This window comes from Sorex fumeus, unplaced genomic scaffold (assembly GCF_029834395.1).
Source record: "Sorex fumeus unplaced genomic scaffold, SorFum_2.1 ptg000128l, whole genome shotgun sequence".
Taxonomy (NCBI): domain Eukaryota; kingdom Metazoa; phylum Chordata; class Mammalia; order Eulipotyphla; family Soricidae; genus Sorex; species Sorex fumeus.
In genome coordinates this window covers 20,965,146-20,992,575 of record NW_026606185.1, presented here as the reverse complement: position 1 = coordinate 20,992,575, position 27,430 = coordinate 20,965,146, and the positions used below count along the sequence as shown (strand labels likewise).

Genomic DNA, 27,430 nt, shown 5'->3' with positions numbered 1-27,430 from the left:
AAATGCTCTACATCACTAATTATCAGGGAGATACAAATTAAAACAAAAATGAAATATCATCTCATACTGCAGAGACTGGCACACATCTAAAAGAATAAGAACAGCTAGTGCTGGTGTGGATGTGGGAGAAAGGGACTTTCATTCATTGTTGGTGGGAATGTCAACTGGCCCAGCCTTTTTTGGAAAACATTAGGGACATTCCTCAAAAAACTAGAAGGTGAGCTCCCTTTTGACTCAGCAATACCACTTCTCGGAATATACCCTGGAGGCCCAAAAACACACAGCAAAAATACCATCAGCCCTTCTGTGTTCATTGCAGCACTATTTAAAATCTGGAAACAACGGAAGTGCCCAAGAACACACAACTGGATAAAGAAACTGTGGTATATCTACACAATGGAATACTATGCAACCACCAAGAAAAACAAAGTTATGAAATTTGTTTATAAATGGATGGACATGGGGAGTATTATGCTGAGTAAAATGAGTCAGAAGGACAGGGACAAACAGAATGACTGCACTTAGTTGTGGGATATAAAAGGAACATAATATCTAAGGACAGAAAAAACAGGAGCCAGAAAGACTGGCCCACTGCTGGAAGCTTGCCACAAGTATGTGTGGTTGGGGGGGTGTGGGGGAGGGCAGAGCGGAGGGCAATTAGGATAGAGAAGGGACCACCATAGCAATAATAGTTGTAAATAATCACTCTGGAGAAGAATTAGTGCTGAAAGTAGGTAAAGGGATATACATGATAACCTGATAACTTTTCTGTATTGCAAACCACAATGACCAAAGGGAGGGTTGGGCAGAGAGGGAGAGAGAGAGGGAGAGAGGGAGAGAGGGAGAGGGAGGGAGGGTGTTATTAATAAGCGTTGTTAGAAGGAACCTTGACAAACCTGTATATAACATGACCTAGCTTAGCAGTGGTATAGGGTAAATAATTCTTGTGGCCAACAGCAGCTACTAATACACTTAGTGTTTTTCAAGAATTTCTAGAACACGAAGCATATTCTAATCAGTGGAAGTTTTCATCAGTCAAATGTTTTTAAGAAGAGGCACATAAATAAAAGGAGAAAACACAAACCTATGAACAAAAGGGCTTTGCCATGGAAACAAGGCAATTTTGCTCCTCGGTTTATATTGGGATGAATGAATCTTGCTTTTATTCTGCATGCTTATCAAAGACTCAAAGAGAATTTACGAGTTGTGGTAGGAAATGTAACCAAATTCATGTTAATTCTAAACCAAAAGCAGAAAGCTAGGACATTTCAGATTCTCAGTACCTGACAAAAGGTGATTCCCATTGTTTGTAAATCTTAAAGCAATAGAATTTAAACATGGGATAAGAATAACTTTGTAAACAGCTTCAAGAATATATTTTTATTATTTCTTTTGTGTACCCTAAATCTGGAACATAAAATGCTGAACAATATCACAAAGCAAATAATCAAGGGAAAATCTGAGTTGAGACTCTAGGTCAGTATGGAACTTCATTAATTTTCACGTTGAAGCCTATAAAATATTCTGGCGTACCTGAATGAAAAGTAATTTTGTTTTTAACAGTTTGAAAATACTAGCCTCAAGGCTTATTCTGAGTTGAAAACATAGCCTATTATCTGAACTAAAAATATTAAGGACAACATAAGGACATGAAATTTCTGGTTATGTAATCCAAGCATTCGTCTTTAGGATTCAAGAAGGACAGATTTAAGAGTATGAAACTGTCAGAGATAGGAACAATTCATTAATCCACATATTTGAGTCAATTCTGATAAAATTTGAATAAATTCCTTCAGAGGCACTATCACATTGTAGAAGAAAAGACTTAGTAATTCAACGTGCATGTGTATTATGCTCTTTTTGAAATAAACCTATGGTAAAGAAGGAAACAATCCCTTCCTGCTTGGAGTTTTCAACCTACCTGCCAGATACAGATCAATATTTAAACAAATATTACATATATAATTTCAAAGAAATGTTCTGAAGAAACTACAATGGAATAGTGATGGCTAATATGGTTGGGAAAGTCATGGGTTGGAGATGACCCAGGAGACAAAGGAGATAGCAGCAATGAACGAAGAAAAGTCATTAGGTAGGAGGAGTTTGCTAGCTGGAGGAGGAAAAAACCAGAGTGGCAGACATTAAAAAGGCTGGGTAGATTAGAAGTGGTAAGAAATGAGGGGAGAGAGCAGCGCCTGGCAGTGTAAGAGATGGAGAATTTAGTTTCCTAGATGGAGGCATTGCACTAGCTGGTTCTGTTAATTAAGGGCCTGGAACTAGATGAGATCACAGAAGGGTGGAGAAGACAGTGAGGTAGAGTTTCAGGGCATTGCAGTATTTCAAGTTTCTCTTCCTCAGGAGAGGGAGAGAGAGAGCAATAATTTCTAAAAGAAGCAAAAGGCAAACCAGTTGACAGAAAGTCTAGAGAAAAGAGTGATTTTAAAAGGACCACTTAGGAGGTCAGCTAGAGCACAGGAGGTAAGGCAACCTGTCTGATACGCGGCCACTTCAGCTGACTCTGATTCCATCCTGGTACTGCATAAGGTCCCTTGAGCATGAGCCAGGAATATCTCCTGATACCACCAGGTATGTCCTGAAATTCTTTCTAAATAAATAAAAAGAGAGGACTGTCAGTTGATGGGTCAGATGCAGAGAGAAAACTAATCAAAGGATCTAGCAAGATATAGACCCATGGTGACTTTATAAAACTTCAGAGACTATAGTCATGGTTCTGCCAGTAGTTATGCACAAGTAATTTAAGATTTCCCTTCAAAATGGAGATTATAATATTAAATATAATGCTATGCTTAAAGGAGCAAGTCATATACTTTTTGACATTTTATAGTTTAAAAAGATTTACATTTTTAGTTAGTTGTGACCTTTAAAAATCTTTATATAGCACTAAGATCATATTCTGAAGTAAAAGCTATTAGTATAGAGCTTAGATTATGTCAATAACTTGGTACTTTATTCCTTTGGGTCAGAAATGAATCATTCACAAGCAATTTTTTGTGAGTGAGGAAGTGCTCTTCACCGTCACAGGCAGAACACACCTGCTTATTTGCAGAGAACACTCAGGAAATGATATTTTATCTTCAAAACAGTTAATGGCTTGATAAAGAGGCTGCATATGGTTAGTGGTGTCCATCTCATAGGATCCAGGGACATAGTAATTCCTTGTTCGTTCTCATGTGACTATTGTTCTATGCCTTTGTCTGGTTCATGCCCCTGAATACAGAATGAAAAAAAATACCAAACAGCTATGGCTACCAATGTTGCCAGACACAGTGATAGGCACAGATACAATTGGTCATGAATGAAATACAGAACTGAGCTCTAGCGACTAGGGCCACTGCAAATATCTAACCTGGTGCTTTGGTGATTTAGAGCAGTAATTGTCAAGATCTGTTGTTTGCATCAAACAGTCTCAACAGAGCATGAGACATTATTAGAAATGTATACTCTAGGGACACATCCCAGGTCTAATGAATCAGCATCTCATTTTGACACGTGTTCCAGACATTTCTCATGTGTGTTCAGGGTTGAGAAGCTACAAAGAAGGCTATATCATCTGAAGAGTCCATTTATTAAGCTATATTTAAAAATGACAATATCTAGAGAGAAGATACCCTTTACTAAGTATGGCAAGACAGCGTTTATCTCAATTTTATTACCGAAGCTTATACTTAGTTATTTTGATTTCACACTTATTTCAGTCCACTTTTGACTTCAGACTATGTGGAACTATTTAAAATGGTTGAGTTTATTTATTTCCATTATGTAAGTAAAACTGTTGAGAGCTTCTGCGAAAATCACTAACTGCGTTCACTAGTCCCAGGTCCAGCAGACTGCTCTGGACTGCATGGGACCCTCAGCACCACGTGGGAGCCACATTGTTTGCCAGTTCCCACCAACAGTTGTGAACATTTGCTTATTATTCCCATCAAAGAATCCTGCCCCAGACTCTTTCTGAACTTAATCCTAAAAATTTCCCAACTCTAACCCATCTTTCCTCTCTATCCTGAAAGAGATATAACTGCACTACTGCAAGCTGGAGGTGACTAGTCCAACCCATTCCTAATCTTCTAATATTAAATCTGTAATGTAGCACTGTCCTCCTGTTGTTCATCGATTTGCTCGAGTAAGCACCAGTAACGTCTCCATTGTGAGACTTGTTGCTACTGTTTTTGGCATATCGAATATGCCACAGGGAGCTTGCCTGTGGCTTGCTCTTCCATGTGGGCGAGATACTCTCGGTAGCTTGCCAGGCTCTCCAAGAGGGACAGAGGAATCAAACCTGGGTTGGCCACGTGCAAGGCAAATGCCCTACCCGCTGTGCTATCGCTCTAGCCCAAATCTGTAATACCTGTAATATTTCCATCTGGCACATAAATCTGCTGAGTCATTCAAAAAGAAAAGAGCAAATTCTTGTTTCAACTTTATGTCATTTTGAAACTTGTGATCTCAACCTTTCAGGTATCAAACTTTTTAGCACTCACCTGTCTCTCAATAGTCCCTTTAAACCATTTCACTTATGGCAGGTAATTTACTAATATTGGTACATGTGCTGCTCAAAGAAACATGAGTCAACTAATGTTGGAAAAGGTGATGAATGTGAACCTAATAGAAAACATGAAAATACAATAAAAACCCTACCTGAAATGTATAATATCTCAAAATGATGATGGAAGTTTTAAGTGATAATATCTTTGTAATTACATTCTATGTCTTATCATTAAAAGATAATAATTTATGACACTTTAAAAGAACATAGTAGTGTCTGGAGGATGAGCCAGTACTCAATTTGAACAAATACTATTTAGAGAGATAATTGAAATTCAAAGAAAGTATTTTTCTTTGAAACTTTAATTATAACTAGTGAAACCTGTATTTGGAACAGTTAATAAGTTATTTCATGTAAAGAAGTTTAACCATTTTTTACTTCTCCCTTGCACAATTGCATGGAGCCCATGATAAAAGCAATAACATTTTGTATCAAAGAGAGAAATAATGAAGGGTATAGAACCCCTTTGTTATGGGCTACCATAACAAATAGCAAAAAAAAAAATGGTAGCAAAACATCTGATTTTTATTTTAAAAATTCTTCTGCCAATTTTATTTAAAAGTCTGAAACAGTACAAAATATCCCGCTGCAAGTTTACCTTCCTGCCTTTACCTCCCATCCCCCACCCCTGCCCCGCTATACCTTTGGACTACACTTAGCACTATAGCACTGTGCTCCAGTTGTTCATCGATTTGCTCCAGCGGGCCCAGTAACGTCTCCATTTTAAGACTTGTTGTTACTGTGTTTGGCATATTGAATATGTCATGGTAGCTTGCCAGGCTTTGCCGTGCGGGTGAGATACTCTCGGTAGCTTGCTGGGCTCTCAGAAAGGGGCGGAAGAATCTCACCCTGCTAGGCCGGGCAGCTGCTTGCAAGGCAAATGCCCTACCGCTGTGCTATCGCTCCACACCTAGTAATTTTCAGGTTATTCCTGACTTTGCACTTTAGAATCATTGATTGTTTTGCTACCATGAAAGAGAAAAAATTAGAAGAGGAAGATATTTTTAACTTTCAGATCAAAATATTTTAATTCAATGTTATCAAAGTTTGCAGTTTCCTAGTACTATTGATTTCTACTATCTCACTGTAGGTCAACACACAATTCACACCTTGAAAGAGACTTTTTTCACTCCTTGAAGACTAAATGACAGAGAACAGTGAGGTCTCTTGTTACAAAATCACCATCAGGATTTTGTCAAAATATCCTACTCTAAATTCACCTCTGTCAGTATTTAATATGTTATATTACTGCAAATTACAGCCCCAGGAAAGGAACATTAAAAAAGACAGGGTGTTTAAAACAATAACTTACATAAATCAGCATGGTTGAACTGGGCTAACCCTGATTGACCCTACCACCCTCAACCCCAACAGTACTGGATTGTTAAGGCAAGTGAATTGGCTGTAGAACCAACCCTCAGGCAGCATTGCCAGGCAATGATTCCCTGCTGAGCCCCAGTTGCCCCAGTACTGATGGGGAAGTCCCTGTAAATAAAATAAAAACAAAGAGTGGTCAAGGACATAAATTATTAAAGGGATAATAAACATACCCATACTAACAAAAAGGAGTACCATTTTGGTCTTTTTCTAGAAAAGCAATTAGCATAGACATGGCATCATATTTATTTATTTATTTTTGGCCAGGAATATCCACAATTAAAGGCAAAATAAAAATTACTGACCTTAATAGAATACAACTTTGTTCTAGAAATTGTTGTGTGTCTTTCTAAAGACAATATTTAATTCTTTTAATGTGCTTTATGTTATAAGGTCTTTCATTTAAGTATAGAGGAGGTAAATGAAGATTCTAGGATTAAATATTCTGGAGAAAAGGCACTCTCAGGTCTGTTTTATTTGTATGTTAAGAAGGAAGGCACAGTGGAGAAAAGCTGGCAGATTTGTTGTGTTAAGATGTGGGCGTTTAAACAGTGCTTAATAATAATGGTAAGTTTGATTAATGTTTGTCACTGTACATAGAAAAACAGAACACAAAAATTTCAGAACATGATGAAGCGCACATTCAAAAATTAAAATGCAGAATTTAAGCAAAATTAAATCTCATTGCTGTTCTCCATTTACCCTTTCCTCTTTCCTATAAAAATATGATTGCATTTAAATTTATTTTGCTCAATGATGAGTACTTTGGTTTAAATTTCATGAAGAATACATGAAAATATATGAGCTATTACCAGGAAAATATGGTAACTGAAAAATTATTTGGCTATTCTAATTGGAGTCATTATAATCAGTATTATAGCTACAATATATAAAGTTTCTTTAAAGAGTGTGTTAGTAGCAAATATATCTTGTACATCAATTCAACTACAACTAGTAAATGCTATTTTACTGCCAATGTGATTGCTATAAATCATAGATATTATATATGGGAGATGAGAGAGAAATATTGTACCAATTAACAAAACAAATCAAGTGAATCATCTTTTAGAAATTTTAAAATAAAAGGGGGTTAGAACCAAGAGGAGAATAAATATCTTGATCTGTTAATCAGGCTTCAAAACAGTAATACAGTTTTGATTTGGATTTCAAACAAATAACCTTCAAACTAGTACACAATTTAGTATTAATTTTAATTTGAATTAATGAAAAAAAAAACAAACCCTTCCCCCAATGTAACAAAAATCTTTTTTAACATCAAGTGAGATTCAGGAAGCGAGTGTACAGAAACTATGGAAGTCCAGGGCTTACAGTTTCAGTCTATTCTAGTACCAGGACTGGGTTCACATTTATTTGCTGAAACCAGGGGCATAATAATATAGGCTTACGGCCTAATTCAGCACTGAGGATATTGTATTTGCTTTTTTTAAAAAAAAAGATTGAATCACCCTGAAATACTGTTACAAAACTCTTTGTAACTGGGTTTCAGTCATACAATGTTCTAATGCCTGTCCCTTCCCTTCCCTAGTTTCCCACCACCAATGTCACCCGTTTCCTTCCTGCCACCCACCATCCCTCACCCCCAGCCTGCCTCTATGGAAGGAACTTATAGTCTTTCTCCTCTCTCTCCTTTTGGGAATTCTGGTTTTGACTACAAATCTGCCCTGATAACGAGGCCCCCGCCCAAACACACACCAATTTCTATTTCAGACTATTGCAACCAAAGCATAGACCTCTGACCTGACTTCTTTTTAACTTAGCAAGTACTTCTCTCACTCAGATTTCAGTGCATTGTATAGATCCAGAATACAGATTAGATCCTGTATATCCACATTAATTAGATTTGGTGCTCTAAAAGGATAACAGAGAAACATGCACTTAAGCAAGCAAAGTTGTTTTTCCTTTTTTTTTTTTTTTGTGGCAGGTTTGTGAAGTTTCATTTTGTAAAAAGTCTCAACAAAACTGGGACACTGGTAGATGGTAGTGGTCACTGCTAAGGACTAATTTTGGAACAATATATTGCCTTAACTTATTGTTCATCAATATACTTGTAACTTTGTAATTCAGGGTTTTCCGTTTAAAAAATCTCAATATATCACTTCCCAGGAAGACCATGATTTTGGCAGTATTAAGACAGCATAATTTTGCTTTCTTCATTTGAACTCAGTAATCAGATTTATTTATTGAACAGCTACTACATACAAAGTATTTTTCAAGGTTCCTTAAGGAACATAGAGATAGAGAAAACTGAGTCCCGTATTTAAGCTGCTTATATCTCTTTTGCAGAAACAAGATAAAAGAAAAAAGCCACGACAGGGAATTGCCTAGCTTTTCTTATTTGCATAAGTCATACTTCTTTAGAGAAATAAAAGCAATAGGGTGTATATAAGTATGTAAACATACATTCATACATAATATTTAGATGCAGATTTAGCTTTAGGGATTTGTTCAGATGACTGAGGGGACTAAGTCTCCAATCTTGAAAGTAGACCAGCAGGCTGGAGCCCCAGGGAATAGTGTTGCTAGAGAAAACAGACTGGAGGCAGAGCTCCCTCTCCTTGGACACCACATCTTTTATTTTTCCATTAATTGATTGAATTGAGGCCCATTGAATTGTGGAGGGCAACTTAAATCTACTGGATTTAAACATGAATCTCAAGTGAAATGAAACTTCATAGCTCATTCAGGTCAAGGTTTGACCAAATATCTTGGCACAGTGGTACACAAAAATTGGCTAAACACTGTAGCACTGTAGCAATGTTGTCCCATTATTCACCTAAACAATTAGACATTATTAATTTGATATGAAATGCCTTCCGTGAAAAAATATTCAATAAATTTAAATTAGGCTCTAAGATTTTCTGGGGTCAATAACAAATAATTACAATCCACCAATTATTTCACTGTGGAAGTCACAACTTAGTTGGAAACAGGTCTATCACCTTAGTGTTCAAATAGTCTAGTCTGGGAATCCATCCTCTTTCAGGAGGAAGGAGCAGTAATTGGGCCTGGCTCAAGTGTCAGCTGCTTCAGCATCCCGTTAGTCAGTGGCCTCCTGAGAGAGCATCCCAAAGAGAACATGCTGGTAGGCACCATACTACCATTTATTTATGCCAGTGCTGCTCATAGGCCAACTATGAAGTTTTGCCAAGTCGCCTGCCAATTGTTAGTGATTGTTTGGCTCTCCCTTAGACAATTTTCTTATGACACTTGACGAAATGGAAGTAGGCTACACACTTCCAAGGAAAGCCCAGGGCTCTGTACCCATGTTGGGCAGCAGTGAATTCAGGAAAGAAACAAAAACCATGTTCATGTACAGGGCTTTATGTATTTTTGAATGGACATATCACTTTCAAAGGTAAGTTCCAGATTTCATTATCCTATAATCAGGAAGTTGTTGCTGTGGGCTTCTCCCTCCCATGTGCCTTTCTGAAAGTACACCTGAGTTATGTTTGTCTGTTTATCTGCCTCTATCTCTGATTCTGTTTTGGTCTCTCTCTCAGCATGGTTACTGATCAATTTTCTAATTTGGTTAATCATCTAAAGTTCCTTATTTGGTTGAGGAGAAAAAATATTATTAAGAAGTAAATGAGAGCATGACACTAAATAAAACGTTAAAAGACTACAGAAAAGGAGTTCTAGATAAATAAGAGAAATAAGTATAAGACTTCCACAACTTGGTAGGAAGGTAAAATTTATCAATAAAAATATAAAAACTACATATAGATGGAAGTCAGCCTTTGAAACAAAGGAACTCCTGTCACATTCAACAGCATGAACCCTGAAGACATTATGTCAAGTGAAATAAATCACAGCAAAGAGACAAACACAGCATCATTCTACTTAGATAATGTAACCCAAGTTAGCCTAGAGACAGGATATAGAATGTTGATCACTGGAAAATAGAGTTATAATTTAATGAGTCTGGAGTTCTCATTTTGTAAGATGAAAAAGGTCTGGAGATCTGTGCACAATGGTGTAAATTTATAGAATGCTGTTAAACTGTATACTTAATAGTTAAAATGGTAATTTTCATATCACAGATATCTTACTATAAGAATGCATTATAGAAAATACAAAGGATGGAAACATAGTAAAGAGAAAAAACCTGTAATTATTTTTGTGGGGGCAGGTGTGTAAACTCTACTCAGAAGGTCTGGGATACTGAACAGCTTTTCACTGTATTTCCGGACCTGAGGATGAGGGCTTGCTCATGTCCTGTGGTGTTGGGGATTATCTGGGCCACACCCAGCAGTGTTTGGGAGCTTTCAGACCTGCACCCAGTGATGCCTGGAGGAACCATGTAAGGCCTTGGATTGATCTCTAGTTGGCAGCATGCAAGGCATACACCTCAACCTCTGTGCTATCTCTTGTGATGAGAATTTTTAAGATCTTTTCTGTAGATTCTTGACTGTAGTACAATACTGTAATTATATTACAAAACTGCTTATATTATAATGAAGTTTGGAACTTTTGACTATCCTTGTTCACTTAACCCCAATCTTTGGCAGTTACCAATGTACACTCAGTATCTACAAGTTCACTTTGATTCAACATATAAATGAAGTCCTATAATATTTTTACATGGTTTATATTCACTAAGCATACTAGCTTCAAAATTTATCCATAAAACTTATTAAAATTTGCAGTTTTTGTCTTTTATGGTTGAATAAAAACCATTAGTTTAATATCATGTATATTTATGCATATATACATATACACACACATACAAAACACATCTTATCTATTCACCCATTGGTGAATACAGTCCATATTTAGTGGACACAGGTTGTTTCCAAATTTTGTCTCTGGTGAATAATGCTGCAATGAAGATGGAGTGTAGGTATCTTTCTGGGAGAGTGAGTTCATTTACTTCGGCTATATGTCCAGAAGAGAAATATCTGGATAATATGGTGGTTCTATTCTAATTCTTAGGGGAAATTCCCAATTGCTTTCCACAACAACTACACCAATTTATATATAATCAAATAGTTCACAAAGGTTCTCCCCCTTCTTGCCAGCATTTGTAATATTCTGTCTTTTATAATAGCTGGTTTGACAAGTATGAGGTTAGATCACCTGTGGTTTTGCTTTGCATTATGATGCAGTAAGTTCCTGATAATAAATTATGTGAAACACCTTTTTCTATTTATTTATATATAGTACTTGTTTTTCGCACTGCAGGTGAGCAAATACAGGGCTTCATACTTGTAATTATTTATATATATATATTTGTTTTGAAAAAATGTCCATCAAATCCTCTTCTATTTTTAATAGGATTTATCATTGAGACCTGTTTTGGTTATTAACACATTATCAGAAAAAGATTGCAAATATTGCTTCTTATTCTGTAGGTTGTCTTTAAATTTTATTAAAGAATTCTCTGCTATACAGAATCTTCCTGTTTAATGTAGTTCTACCTATCTGACTCTGCTTTTTGTCCCCCTTATTTTTGGTGTCATCTCTTTGCCAAGACTGTTGTGAAAGAGTTTATTCTGTTTTCTCTTAAGTGTTTTTGGTTTTATACTTTCCGTCCTTTAATCATTCGTCTTATACTTTCCAAGACTTTGAACCAGGAGCTGGAGAGAGAGAGTTTGAGCTTGAGTACATGTAAGAGGCCTGGGTTCAGTTCTAGCAGTACTCAGTAGAGCCATGAGCATTGCTGGGTGTCACATTAAAACCAAAAAAAGAGAAAAAAATTCCATTTGACTTAACATTTGTATATGGTGTAAGGTAGTGATTCAGTTTTATAGTTGTATTCTTTCACATGTGGCTGTCCATTTCTTCTTAATAAAAAAAACCATCTTGTTTTCTTACAATAATATATTGTAATGAAATCATTAAGTTGAAGACATGAATCTGTTTTTAGCAATTAATGTATGGGTTTAATTGTTTATCAAGAGTTCTTATTCAAATGCTATCAGCAAGGTCTAAAGATACTATTATCATCATGAGCTAATGACTGATACCATATTTTAATGTATCTTAATTTAATAGAAAAATGTATCTGATTTAAATTTGCACTTCCTTTGAATTACTAGTAACACTGAAATGTTAACATTCTCTAGATGACTCTTTAGAAGCTAAATTTTCTCTCTATAATTCTCTATTTTTCAATTTTTTTTTGCTTTTTATGGATCACACCTGGCAATGCTCAGGGGTTACTCCTGGCTCTGAACTCACTAATTACTCTTGGCAGCACTTGGGGACCATATGGGATGCTGGGGATTGAATCCAGGTTGGCTGCATACAAGGCAAACACTCTACCCACTGTACCATTGCTCTAGCCCCTATAATCCTCTATTTTTGAGACATGCTAAAATATTAAGCTGTTATGTAATAAATTGTATCAATCCCTACTTTTATTATTACTTCTATCACTCCAAAGTTTTAAAAATCATTTCTATTTTAGAACTTTTGGAAGGTCATCTCATTCTTTCTACACTGGTTTTCTTAAAGTTTGATTGTGCATTTAAGCTTTCTGTGGAGGAGAAAATTCAGAATTTAATGTGGGATCTAGGTCAAATTTTGATGGACAGGGAAGCAAAGGCAGTTTCATAAATCTGGGAAGTAAGATGGCAAAATTTGGGAAATAATAAATGAAAATTATGTGGAATGCATAAATATAATCTACTAGTCTGGGCACAAAAGTAGTGCAGAAATAATGAGAGGAAGAGATAGTAAAAAGAGGCAAAAGGAATGGTCCAGAGGGCTGATCTGGTTCAGCACTGTCTACACCTGAAGTGGTACACGCTGCAGTTACAGGTTTCGCCTATTAGAGGTGGTAGGACCTAGAAGGAAAACCCAGATTTTAACAAACTTGAGCTAGATAAGAAAGATTATGCCAAATTAGGGAAATAAGGTTTTGGAAAAGTTCCTGATGAGTAGGAATAGGAAGTGCTTAGTGCTTTACAGTTACTTCTGTCCAAAACGAAGTGGGATTTTAATTTTTGCCCATGGTAATTATATTCAATGTGATTTAAATTGTGTTTTCAAAAAAAGGATGTTTGTCTAATTTCTAGCAGAATAATTAAGGTTTGCGTTAGATGTGCAGGTGTTAGTGGCATAGAGCTTTCTCATTTTCTGAAAAGAAAAATAACAGGAGTATTCTTTGTATTGTATTTTTACTGGGAATTTAGGTAATATATACATATGCTCACTGCTTTCAACTTTCTTGGGTTACACTTGAAAGATCTTTGTTCATTTTTATATACAGTCCTAATATAAGGGACACTCAAGTAACAAATGCATTGGAAACAGTGAAATTTAAAATTATATGCTAATTAAAGAATTGAAATTTAAAAATATATGCCAATTAAATAATTTCAGTCTACAATTAGCCCGTATTTCTGAAGAGGGAGAATATGCTATTTTCTTCCATGGGAAGATGTGATTTATCAAATTAGAGAATATTTGTAAAGACTTGGCCTAGGCATCCTTCACGCCCTACTGAGGTCACGAGTTACCCCCCCATGAGCGGCTCTCAGCACGGCCATGGCTCCAGAGGCACAAGGACTTAATGCAGAGCCCGGCAGCTTGCAGCAGAAAAGTGAAAGGACTATGCATTAATCCACAGTACCATGTCTCCCAGGGAGGTGGTGACAGGGCAACTGCAACTTCATGGGAAGGGGGGTGTTCCTGGCTCATCCTTCATGCCCTACTGAGGTCACAAGTTGCCCCCCACAAGCGGCTCTCCGGCACGGCCATGGCTCCAGAGGCACAGAAACCAATCTTGTAATTATCTGGCTCTTAATAAGTAAAATATGAGACCGTACGTCATCATATGGTTCTCATAACCAACTATAGAAAACAAATTATTTCACAATGCCTTTTCGGCAGTTCTGACTGTTGGGTGGAAACTCTAAACAATAATGGTGCATCTTTTGTCAAAATAATGAATGTAATAAAAGTAGATAGAGAGTTTAGTTGAAATCATCTGCTTCACAGGCATTGGGAGGGGTGGGAGGTGGATATATTGGGGTTCTTGGTGGTGAAAAATAAGTACTGGTGAAGGGAAAGGTGTTTGATCATTGTATGACCGAGACTTAACCTAAAAGCTAATACTTCCCACAGTGATTCAATTAAAAAAAAAAGACATGGCCTAAGGACAGAGGTGGAGGGATATTAACACTTTGATCTTGGGTGTGGTACAATAATATTGATTGCCTTAAGCATAAATATTAACAGCATTATAAACCATGTTACCATTATTTAAAAAAAAGGACTCAATTATTTCTGGAGAAGGCTTGAATTTACTCCCCCACTTCCTTCTGTCACATTTTCTGATATGATTCAAAGCTTGCAAGGAAATGGACACAATAGTATAAATCAGACTTGACTGAGATGACAGTCCCTGCTAGGATCCTGTTCAAGACGAGCAGGACTTTGACATGATGAATTCAAGGAGAAAATGTAGGAACCACAAGGAAATGGAAAAAATAAATCCCAGGGGAATAACTTCTGTCTACTGGAAAGTACTGACCTGTACTGCTTTAGCTTGGCAAGCTCTCCATGACGTATTCAATATGCCAAAACCAGTAACAAGTCTCATGATTTGTTGTGAGATGTTACTGGTGCCCGCTTGAGCAAACTGATGAACAATGGGAGGACAGTGCTACAGTGCTACAATACTGCTTTAGAAATTTCTGTAGCTAAGTGCAGCAACCTGGAAAGAACTTAGAGAGTGAGTTGACTAGAAGAGAAAACTAACCTCAAATCTGTAATTCTCCTTAGGTTCCATATGGGTTGGAAGAAAAGCCTTGAAATTGCAATAAATAAATGATCAATTTCTCTCTGGAGCGATAGCACAGCGGTAGGGCGTTTGCCTTGCACACAGCCAACATGGCCGAGCCGAGTTCGATTCCTCCGCCCCTCTCGGAGAGCCCGGCAAGCTACCGAGAGTATATCGCCTGCACAGCAGAGCCTGGCAAGCTCCCCGTGACGTATTCGATATGCCAGACACAGTAACAACAAAGTCTCCAATGGAGACGTTACTGGGCCCGCTTGAGCAAATTGATGATCAACGGGAGGGCCTTTACTTTACTTTTACTTAAATGATCAATAATTAATATATGGTGTTCAGTAATGGACTGGAGAATTTGTGGTATTTTGGATCGTGTATAGTCTACATATACATATATAAATAAAGAGAAGCTATGGGTTATATATATATATATATTATTCATTTAGTTTAAAGAGACTACTATACATACATGAGGCTGTCCTCGCCGGGGACCCCTTGGAGGGGAGCGGGTTGAGTTTCCCTCCCCACCCCAACCAGGGCTCCGGCAGTCGAAGACCTCCAGAACCAGCCACCACCATGCTGAGACCACTCTCCGCACACATGAAGGTACTGGCAGAGAAACAAAGGCATGCGGGTCCTGGAGCTGAGATCTCCAAGCCTACTCAGGTGGGGGCTGAGCATCTTCCACCCAGATCCTCCAAATTCCAGTAGGCGGGGGTCACACCCACCAACTGGCCCCCTGGCGCTGTGTAATCCCATCAATGGCCAAGACTCAGAGACTATAAAACCCAGCTCCAAAGTAGGAATGAGATAATAAGATGTCACATATCAGGTAGATTCCTGTGAAATTATCTTACAGAAAATATTTAGAGTATTATTTATCAGAGAATTTTTTCTGGTGTTTTGAGGTGCATGGCCCTAGTAGTTTAGTGCTTGAGTCAGAGATACAGTGCTGGGGCCAAAGTTGTGATACTCATTTAGTACTACGGACTAAACTCAGGGCTTTGTACGTGCAAGGAATGCACTCCTGCCCTTTGACCTAGCTTCATGGTCCTACGGATTTATTTTTAAGAGTACAAGAAATATTGATGGCTTTAAGAAGGAAATACTGTCATATGTAAGAATAAATGATGGTGTTAAGTAAAATAAATGAGTCATGGAGGTAAGCATATGATTTTACTTATAAGAGATCTAGTCAAACTCATAGCATATGTGTGGAATAGTGATTGCTAGGGGTTGGAGGAAGGGGAAATAGGGAGTTCCACATTCTTGAGTAAGTAATTTCAGGTATGTAAGATGATTTGTTTCGAGAAATCTCCTATACGATATTGTGTCTATAGTAAGAATACTGTGATGTGCACTAAGGAATATAGTATGGTAGATTTATCTTGCTTTTACTTGAGATCTTAGAGGAAGACATCAGTTCATTTTTTGTTGCACATCCTTTGGTGCTGAGGCCACCATCAGTGCTGCCAGAGACAAAACCTGTGTCAGCTGTAGTATCATTCTGGTCCTACGCATAAAATCATTTTTATTGTACTCATTAATATTTGTAAAAGTTTAGAGGATCCGAGAAGGAAAAGAAGAAAATGACTACTGAAAGAAGTTCACATTAGGTAGGTGCTCAATTAGTCTCACAACAATGCGTGAAGAACAGATTTTTCAAATTGAGCAAGTGTTTAATGACTCTGCTTTTTATTTTTTAAGTATTTCACTTGAGGCACTGTGATTTACAATACTGTCTATGATAGGAATTCACGCAGTGTTCCACACCCTCCATCATTTTCCCAGTGTCTCTTCCGCACATTAGTTCAGTAGATCAGTTCTCATTTCCTCATTTTAACAGGATCCCAAACTAATCATTTCTAAAATAAAAACTTCCCTTCTGTACTCAGCACCGTATTCATTCCTACTTTCAGCCGATGAAGCAAGTGAGTTCCACAAGGAACTGCCACTTTCCAAGTTCCCACTTGCGGGTTATTAGGGATGAAACTGTAGTTTCCACAAAATATGCAACATGAGCTATGTCTAGGGTAAAAGTTTAACCAAGACATATTTAGTTTAAAAATGTTTGGGTTCTCCACTGAAAGTGAACATCAGAATAAATCTATTAAAGAACACAAAATGAGCAAGGAATGAATAATACCACAATGTAAGATTATATTTCCCACATTCCACCCTCATTCCAAGAACAAAAATGCTAAATTCACAAAACCATATTCTTCCATTGTGAGAGAAACTTGTAAAATTTATCAAGAGGGGAAAACAAATTATTAGTCTGTCCAATCTCTATGTATGTTTGGAAGAAAGGAAGGAATGACAAGAAGGGTTGGAGCTGGTCAGTTTTTTCAGCTGATGATCCTTCTGATAATGACAGGTACTGATGATATACTCCCACGGAGCCAGGAGATAGAAAATGGCACAAATGGGGGATAGGAAATTCTGAATGCAAAGAAAGGTACACAGAGCCCAATAGGTCTGAAATATGAGAGGAGAAGAGTCAGCTCCTATGGATACACAAAAGAATATTAAAACAAACAAACAAAATTCTCTCTGACCATAAAGCTTTGGAAACTTCCCAAGTTATGTATTTTGAAAGGACAAAACATCAAAACCATAAGATATAGTTTATAGTATTTAGCCATTTCTCAGTGTGACATTCACCTTATAGGATACAGATTTCATTGATATAAAAATACATGAAATAAAAACTCCAGTTTTAGATTTTATTTATGTTTCTCCACAAGACTAAGCAATGCTTCATTTGGGTTATTAACATCTTTCCCCACCCCCCACTCCCCCATATCAGGGTCCTATGCAGCTTTGTCACAGTGGCTGTAGAAAACAAATTTAACACCTGAGGTAGGTTTGACACTTTCCAAGAGTCCTTCCTCGTTTTAGGGTGCTTTTTTCCTGAATATTCTCAGATCCCATCACTTTAACCAAGTCTCCACCATTGTTGAGTGTATGAGACTGTTCAAATAGCCATCCCAGATATCCTCTGATTCACCAAGTGATTCCACACATGTGACTGCCCCGGGGTTGTTTCACATGTATGCGATTAGAATGAGCTTTGTCAGCACTCTAAACTCAGCATGTCTGACAGATCTTCTTATCCAATGAGAAGGAATCATTTGTGACATTTTCACTGGTGCACTGAGGCACAGATGTGCTGTAAGCAGACATTCCCAAATCTATTTGACTTACTGTCCACTTTACAAACATCTCTCAGCACTCCCTTGCAAATCAAACTTTAAGCAGTTAGTAGGCTCAATCCAATAGTACCAGGAATGAGACCAGCCCCTGGGATCAGTTCCCACTTCCCTCTGTGGGAAGCTGCATGAACAGGCATCTTTAATTTCTCTCTAAAATGCTTCTTGCAACTTGAAACATCATCACCTTTATGTAACTGGGGATATGGCTCGGCAGTGGGGTACTTGCCTTGGATGTGTGAAGCTCTGGTTTTGAGTTCTGGCAGTATATTTAAATAAAGAAGCTAGCACATTTCCTCATTGTTTCTTTCCTCTGACATTTGCTCTTCCTTGGCTTTGGTCAGTTCTGTTGCAGCTTCTTCCTTTGTCTATGATAAGCACTAAACTATGCTCCCTCTTCCAGTCTTGCCATGCAGCCCTGAGAGTTGGTCTCAGCACAGAACAATCCCCCTGCTGCAGATTCATTTCAGTATGTGAGCCTTTTGCCTGCCCTGAGGGACCCAGAGCATTTAGCTCCTGACAGCCCTTGAGGCCCATTATTCCCCTAAGCAAAGGGCTTTCCACCTGTCTGCTAGGCCAGTGTTCATTCAGCCGGTGAGCATGGATGTCTCAGAACTGCCTGTCTTTATTCAAGGCAGTTTTCTACCTCCAGAATCCCTTTCATTTATCAAATCTTACCCATTCTTCAAAGGCAATTTCAGATCTAATTCCTGTGTGAACTCTTGTTCTAAGACACTAGCTAAATGTATCTGCCTTCCCGAGCCTTATCACACCCTGTTGCCTGTTCTATCTAGATTGGTGAGGAGTTATACTCTGCAAATGGGACACTGCTGACACTCCATCCCAAGGGCCTCTTGTATCTTGGCTATGCTTACATTTTCTCAGTGCAATGCATTTATGTTTTTGAATCCCATTATCAATTCTTTAGAAAAAGACATTCTTTTATAATAAGTGGCTTCAAGGGCATAGGGCCTTCCTGACAGTAAACTTTCAATAAATATCAACTATTAATTATGTGCTTATACTATAAATTACATTGTATGTTATGTTAATATTATAGATTTATAATAATTATACAATTTATGGATATACCTATATGTATATAGTTATAGAATAAAAATAAAAATTTGAAGTCCATAGCATTCGTATGATGTCACTAAAAATAAACTCAAATTTGGGGATTATATATTACTTTCATAGTGAAAAAATGGTTTAAGAAGTTGGGACCTAGGATGGGGAGAAAGGAGAAGAAAGAAGAGAGGGAGAGAAAGGGAGAGGGAGGGAGAAGGAGAGAAAGGAGAGGAGAGAGAGGAAGGAGAGGAGACAGAGAAAGGAGAGGAGAGGAGAAGGGAGAGAGAGAGAGAGAGAGAGAGAGAGAGAGAGAGAGAGAGAGAGAGAGAGAGAGAGAGAGAGAAGTATCTGTCATATTGAGGTGGGAGGGGGGCTATGCCAGAGGAAAACTGGGGAACCGGTGGTGGGAAATGAACACTGGTGAAGGGGCAGGTGTTGAAACCCCCAATCATGAACAACTTTGTATCTGTGTATCTCACTGTGATTCAATTAAAAAAATATTCAAAAAGCTGGGATCGTGGTCTTTCCCCCTTTTTTATTTTTTTGTTTTTGTTTTTGTTTTTGGCTTAGAATGCTTGACATTAAATAAGTATTCTAAAAATACTCTTTGTTTAGTGAAAATGAGTACAGTACTTCTTAGACTCACATATGTTTTAATAGCTAAATTGATAAACCTGGAAGCAGGATTTACTATTCAGTAGGCCCTTTTCATAAATGCAGAAACATCTGCTTTTAGATCGAAGGGAAACTTTTTTCCTTTACAGTTTTACAGGCTTGAAAAATAGTTGTGCTTCTTAAATATCCCAGTATGAGTCATTAGCTTAACCAAACAGCTGCTTACTCATTAGCCAAATGCTCTCCATTTTAAGTCCTACAGTTAAATGATTTTTTCCCCCATGCTCCTCTCTTTTGCCTAGAAGCTGGAAAAATGTTGTGTAGCTATTTTCCTGGAATACTAAAGAAATACAGATCTACCTTTGACATGGGGAAGTCTAAATTTCATCAAAGTTGTAGGAACTCACTTACCTCAAATTAAAAGCAGTTTGTATATACTATGACTTTTGTTCTAGGATGCTCCCTGTATTATATCTTTTCCCTGACAACCCCTGGACACCTTCACATTCAAATCCGATCTACCTAGTCTCTTACATGGAGCTCTCTGTAATTCTTTGTCATTTTGGCCCAAGTCATCAACAGTGGCATATTATATATAGCTAGGGAATCTGACTCAAGAACCACTGGCAGAAGTAATTTACTATAGTAAGTGCATGGAATTGACAATATATATATATATATGTATGTATACATATATATTTTTTGTGAATTCTTTGTGAAGTGGAGCTACATATCAATTTGTATACCTAGCAGCTTTCAGCTATCACTTAGAATGTTTCAGCTTATTTTAAATAATAATTGCACAGGACCTTTTTTTTAAAAAAATCTAGGATAACTATATTCAATTATCTAAAATGACTTGGGCTTGAGAATTTATAATTCAATAATTTGGGGGTTTTTTGGTAATAAATATCAATGAATATTTGGCCCATACCACAGAATGTAATTAATATCACTGTTACATTCTTTATACATGGGGACTATCATCAGTTCATAGTCAGTTGAATTTTTTTTTTTTTTGGAAGACAGGCAGGGCTAATTGTTCTTTTCTGGAAGACACAGAAAAGAACAAACTTTAATGTCTGGAAGAAAGAAGAAATGAAAGGAAATAGATAAAATTGTCAAGAATCCTCATTTACAGCATAGCTATTCTCCACAGGGTTCCAATCTGACACGAATTCTTCCACTCTGTGGAGGCCAGCACAAGCCCCAGAGCTGACATTAGCTGGAATGCATTCAGTATGACTATACAATGTTCAAATCATCAGTTGTAAAAATCAATTTATACCATTGTCCACAATTCCCTGGCTTCCAAGCCCTTCTACTGTGATACCTTATATCCCTCAAAAATACCCTGTGAGCTCGTAAGAAATGAGTCGATATCTGACCTGGGAGAGAATAGTAGCATCAGGCTGTAGCCAGGCAGTACCCATAACCAACCCACAAAGAGCACCTGTTCCTAGATAGATCAATCATCTGTTTTCTGGGGAAAGATCTGAATGTGTTAGCTCTGAGAATAAGAGCATGTACTTCTCTTGCACTTATTTTCCTTATCTATAAAGCAGTGGAGTGCTCTGGCTTAGTTTTCAGAGGGGTTCCAAAATTGCCTCCAGGGGGAACAGCTGCTGCTGAGCTGTTGTCCCTAATGAGGAACAGGACTCTGTTTATCAGATGTACTCACTGGGGTGGACTCCATCTTCTGTTTGCTTGTAGAAAAGGTTTTGAAAAATGGATTCTGCTGTTATTTTTAAATTTTATTATTAAAAGGTTGAAGAGTATATAAGTTGAAATGAATACTAATCTCTACTATTATGAAATTCTAAAATTAAATGATAGTTATTAATTGCCAAAAAAGTTTACATGATATTATTATGTACTTGCACTGTACATAATAGTCTGGACATCATCCCAAGTGACTTACATAGTTAAGTTTAATCAATAAAATAACATCATGAACTAATGCTGTGATTATCATCACTTTTAAAGTATACAACAGTAGCTGCCCTGTGTGACTCAGCACCCCTTCCCCACCGTGCACCCCCACCGCCCAGCAGCCTGAGGAGGAGCGGCTGCCCACCACGACGAGGCGTCTCCCTTCTCTAGTGGTTCTTCGGTCAGCACATCCCTGCCTTTCACGCCCCACACGCCCCTTCCCCACGCCACGCCCCACCCCGCCGCCACTGCTGGGAAGCCTGACAGGACTGGGGACTAGCATCTGGGACTGGCTGGGGGTGTGGCCTCCACTGTACTGGGGTGTGGTCTCCGCAAAGTGCGCATGGTCTTCTGTGTGGCCAGTGGCCACTTACACAGCCTCAGTTATTTTCAACATTCCCAGCACCCTCAACTCATATGCCAACCTATATCACCTAATTCTGTGCAAAACATCTCAGCTGCCTCAAACAACTCGACAAAAATCCTCTGGCCTACACCAACTCCATTAAAAGACCTGTGTCCTATATAAGAGAGCACATCCCTATATAAGAGAGCACATCCTCCAATACTTCACTATATGCCTATCATAAGTCACAGAATAATGTTTGACAGGAAGGACGTATTCTAGAAGTATGGAAGGATGACCACCACTGACTGAGCTCATTCAGAACCCTTTCCCGCAATAAGAGGAAACAGTACTAGTGAACTTGAAGGTTCTACCTCTATACAACCACCACAACATGAAGAAACAACGCAAATCTCCACTGTGAGGAAGGACAAAGAAAAGAGTCCCAAATTCTCAACAGGGGTTACCTACAAATAGGATCTCTCCGATAAAGAATTCCGAGATGAAATACTGAGGATGTTCAAGGAACTCAAAGAATCAATGGAGCAAACATACAGAAAATTGGAAAGGAAAAAATGAAAGAAAAGTGGAACAGATAGTTGAGAAAATACAGGAAGAAATGAGAGCAGAAATAAAAAAATCTACAAAAAGTAGTGTCACAAATAAAGGATTCGGTAGATGAAATTAAAAACTCAGTGGGTGCTCTCAAAAGTAGAATGACTGCAGCTGAAGACAGGATCAATGAGCTTGAAGATGAGCAGCAGAAATTGTATAGACAACAACAAACAATTGGAAAAGACCTCAAAATAGCTCTAATGCGAATCAAAGACCTAGGGGATGACACCAAGAGGAACAACATTAGAATCACCTGAGTACCAGAAGGACAGGGAGGCAACCCCAACAAAAAACCACAGTCAAAGAAATCATTGCCAAAAAGTTCCCAAAGTCAAAGAATGCAGACATCCAGATCCAAGGAGCCAGAAGGGTGCCAGTTGAAAGAGACCCTAATAAAAACACTCCAAGGCATATCATAGTCAGAATGATGGATGTTGTGGATAGAGACACAATACTACAAGCAGCAAGTTCAAAGAAGGAAATCACATACAAAGGAGCTCCTATTAGATTTACAGCAGACATATCAGAGGAAACCCTCCAGGACCAAAGACAATGGTGGGATAAAGTGAAAAAACTCAATGAAATGAATGCCTCACCAAGAATAATTTAACCAGTTAAACTCTCACTCAAACTTGATGGAATGATACAACATTTTATAGGTAAACAACAGCTCAGGAACTTCATAGACTCAAAACTAAACCTAAAAGAAGTACTAAAGGGACTCCTGTAAAACAAGAAGGAAAACACCTATAAGCACAAGCAACCCCTACAGAAAGATGGCACACAACCCTATGACAATAATCTCTCAATGTCAATGGTCTAAATGCACCAATCAAGAGACACAGACCGGGAAAAATGGATTCAGAAATTGAAACCATCATTCTTCTGCCTACAAGAAACACATCTGAACAGTCAGAGCAAACATAGACTCAAAGTTAAAGGATGGAAAACAATCCTGCAAGCAAACAGCCACCTCAAAAAGCTGGGGTGGCCATACTAGTATCCAACAACATAACTTTCAGGTAGAAAAAGATTAGAAGGGACAGCGAAGGCCATTTTCTATTTATCAAGGGATATGTACAACAGGAAGAAATCACACTCTTAAAAGTATGTGCACCTAGTGAGGGACCAGCTAAATACTTAAAGCAACTGCTAACAGATTTTAAGGAGGACATTCTAACAATACAATAGTAGTCCGGTACTACAGCACCACCTTATCACCTCTGGATAGATCAACAAGAACAGAATTCAGCAAGGATACATTGGCTTTGAAGGAAGAAATGGAAGAGAGAGGGCTAAGAGACCGATACAGGGCTTTACACCCCCAAAAGAAAGAATACACATTGTTTTCCAGTGCATGTGGAACATTTTCCAAAATAGATCACATCTAGGTCACAAAACATACCACAATAGAATGAGGAAGATAGAAATAGTATCAACAATGTTTTCAGACCACAATGCACTGAAAATAGAAGCAAATCACATAAAGACATGGAGAACCCAATCAAATTGGGTTCTCCAATTTGCAATTAATTTCCCCCTGGAAATTAAACAGCTCAATGTTGAACAATGAGTGGGTCAGGAAAGAAGTCAAGGAAGAAATAAAAAGATATGTGGAAACAAATGAGAATGGAGTCACGAGCTACCAGAACCTATGGGACGCAGCTAAAGCCATGTTAAGAGGAAAATTTATAGCTTTGCAAGCATTCCTCAGGAAGGAAGAAAGGGCCTACATAGATAACCTGACCTCACACTCAAGATATTAGAAAAAGACCAACATAAGGAACCATACCCGGCTGAAGGAAAGAAATAATAAAACTGAGAGCAGAAATTAATGGCATAGAAACCCAAAACAACAATCCTTAAGGTTGAAACCAAGAGCTGGTTCTTTGAGAAAATAAACAAGACTGATAAATCACTGGCAAGACTCACAAAAAAAGAGAGAATCCTAATAAACCAAATCAGAAATGAAAGGGGGGACATCACAAAAGAAACCAATGAAATTCAAAAGACCATCAGAGACTACTTTGAGAGTCTGTATGCCACGAAACAAGAGAACCTAGAAGAAAGGGATAAATTTCTGGATTCCTATAATCTCCCAGCATTGAACCAAGAAGACTTGGAATACCTGACAAGCCATATTCATATCAAGGAAATTGAAACTGTAATCAAAATTCTTCCCCAAAACAAAAGCCCAGGCCCAGATGGATTCACTAGTGAATTCTTCCAAATATTTTAAAAAGACCTGTTGCCAGTTCTCCTCAAGCTTTTCCAGGAAATTGAAAAAACAGAAACTCTCCCAAACAATTTCTATGAGGCACATATCCCCCTAATATTAAAAGCAAACAAAGACACCACCACCACCACCACCAACAACAAAAAAACTATAGGCCAATATCCCTGATGAACACGGATGCGAAGATCCTCAACAAAATGTTAGAAAATAGAATCCAACAAGTCATCAAAAAGATCATACACCACGACCAAGTGAGATTCATCACAGGGATGCAAAGATGGTTTAACATTCGGAAATCAACCAACATAATCCTTCATATCAACAAAAGTAAAGATAAAACCATATGATCATCAGTAGATGCAGAGAAAGCATTTGACAAGATCCAACACATGTTTATAATGAAAACTCTCACCAAAATGGGTTTAGAATGAACCTTCCTCAAGATAGTCAAAGCCATTTACAACAAACCTATGGCAAGGATTATCCTTAAATGGAGAAAAAGTAAGGGCTTTCACTCTGAGATCAGGGACAAGACAAGGATGTCCAATCTCACCATTTCTGTTCAGTATAGTACTGGGAATACTTGCAATAGCAGTTAAGCAAGAAAAAGATATTAAGGACATTCAGATAGGAAAGTGAGAAATCAAGCTCTCACTATTTGCAGATGCTATGGTACTATATCTAGAGACTCCAGAATCCTCTACCAAGAAACTCCTAGAAACAATAGATTTGTACAGTAAAGTTGCAGACTATAAAATTAATACCCCAAAATTCATGACCTTCCTATATGGAAATAATGAGACAGAGGAAAGAGACATGAAAAAACAATCCCATTCACAATCGTGCCCCAGAAAATCAAGTACCTTGGAATTAGTCTAACTAAAGAGGTAAAGGACCTCTACAATGAAAACTACAAAACGTTACTCCATCGAATAAAAGAGGACATGAGGAGATGGGAACATATCCCCTGCTCATGGGTAGGAATAATTAACATTGTCAAAATGGCAATACTCCTTAAAGCATTATCCAGATTCAATGTGATGCCTAAAAGGATAACAACGAAATTCTTTAAAGAAATAGATCAAGCTCTCCTGAAATTCATATGGAATAACAAATGCCCACAAATAGCTAAAGCAATTCTTGGGAAAAAGTTGGGTGTCATTACCCTCCCTAACCTTAAACTATTCTACAAAGCAGTAATAATTAAAATAGTATGGTACTGGAATAAAGGCAGAGCTGCAGACCAATGGAACAGGGTGAAATATCCTTATACACAACCCCAAATGTATGAACATCTAATCTTTGATTAGGGAGCAAGAAATGTGAAGTGGAGCAAGGAAAGTCTCTTTAATAAATGGTCCTGGAATTACTGGACAATCACATGCAAAAAAACCTGCTTAGAACTCGACCTAACACCATGCACTAAAGTCAGATCAAAATGGATTAAAGATATCAACATCAGGCCAGAATCCATAAGGCACATTGAAGACAAGTTCAGTGAAACCCTCCATGATATTGAGGCTAATGGTATCTTCAAAGATGACACTCCACTGACCAACCAAGTGGAAACAGAGATAAACAAATGGGACTATCTTAAACTAAGAAGCTTCTGCACCACAAAACATACAGTGACCAAAATACAAAGACAATCTACAGGAGTGGAAAGGATATTCACCCAATACCCATCAGACAAGGGGTTGATATCAAGGATATGTAAGGCACTGGTTGAATTCTGCAGGAAGAAAACATCCAACCTCATCAGAAAATGGGGTGATGAAATGAACAGAAACTTTCTCAAGGAATAAATAAAAATGGCAAAAAGGCACATAAAAATGTTTTTCATCACTAATCATCAGGAAGATTCAGATCAGAACAACTATGAGATACCACCTCATACCACAAAGAACAAAAGCAACCGGTGTTGGTTTGGATGTGGGAAGAAAGGGACCATCCTACACTGCTTTTGGGAATGCAGACTGGTTTAGTTCTTCTGGAAAACAGTATGGATGCTTCTCAAAAAATTAGAAATTGAACTCCCATTTGAGCCAGCAATATCACTCATGGGAATATATCCCAGAGTCACTGTCACTGTAACTGTCCTCCTGTTGTTCATCAATTTGCTCGAGCAGGCCCAGTAACGTCTCCATTGTGACAATTGTTACTGTGTTTGGCATATCGAATACGTCACTGGTAGCTTGCCAGGCTTTGCCATGCGGGCCAGATACTCTTGCTAGCTTGCCAGGCTCTCCGAGAGGGGTGGAGGAATCGAACTCAGGTTGGCTGGAGCGACAGCACAGCTGGTAGGGCGTTTGCCTTGCACACAGCCAAGATATTCCAAAGATGCAAAAAAAAAAAAATACAGTCAAAGTGACATCTGCACTTATTTGTTCATTGCAGCACTGCTTATAATAGCCAGAATCTGGAGAAAACCTGAGTGCCCGAGAACAGGAACCAGAGATGTCATTCATGGATGGCAATTTGGGATCTTGTTGGGGTGTCGAGGATGGGGCCAGCTCCACCCCATCCCATGAGGACCCATGTGTCTAATAACTGCTGGCCCAAACCTGACTGTCCAGTGGCGTCTGGAGGATGGCAGCCACTGGGCCACCATGGGGGACAGGCCAATGCACGGAACCTATTCCCACCTAGGGTGACCCAGTGCCAGTAATCTACTGCAGGGACTGGACACATTTCTGCCAAA

General features: G+C 38.2%; 1 protein-coding gene and 1 non-coding gene across 5 annotated transcripts in view; one reads left to right on the top strand and one right to left on the bottom strand.

Moving 5' to 3' along the window:
* Nucleotides 1-27,430, bottom strand: part of DLGAP1 (DLG associated protein 1) — a 511,134-nt gene that overhangs the window by 463,970 nt on the left and 19,734 nt on the right. The gene's annotated exons all lie outside the window — the stretch shown is intronic.
* LOC130045602 (small nucleolar RNA SNORA48) lies at nt 3,109-3,240 on the top strand. The gene has a single exon (XR_008795582.1). It is a non-coding gene; the product is annotated as a small nucleolar RNA SNORA48 (small nucleolar RNA).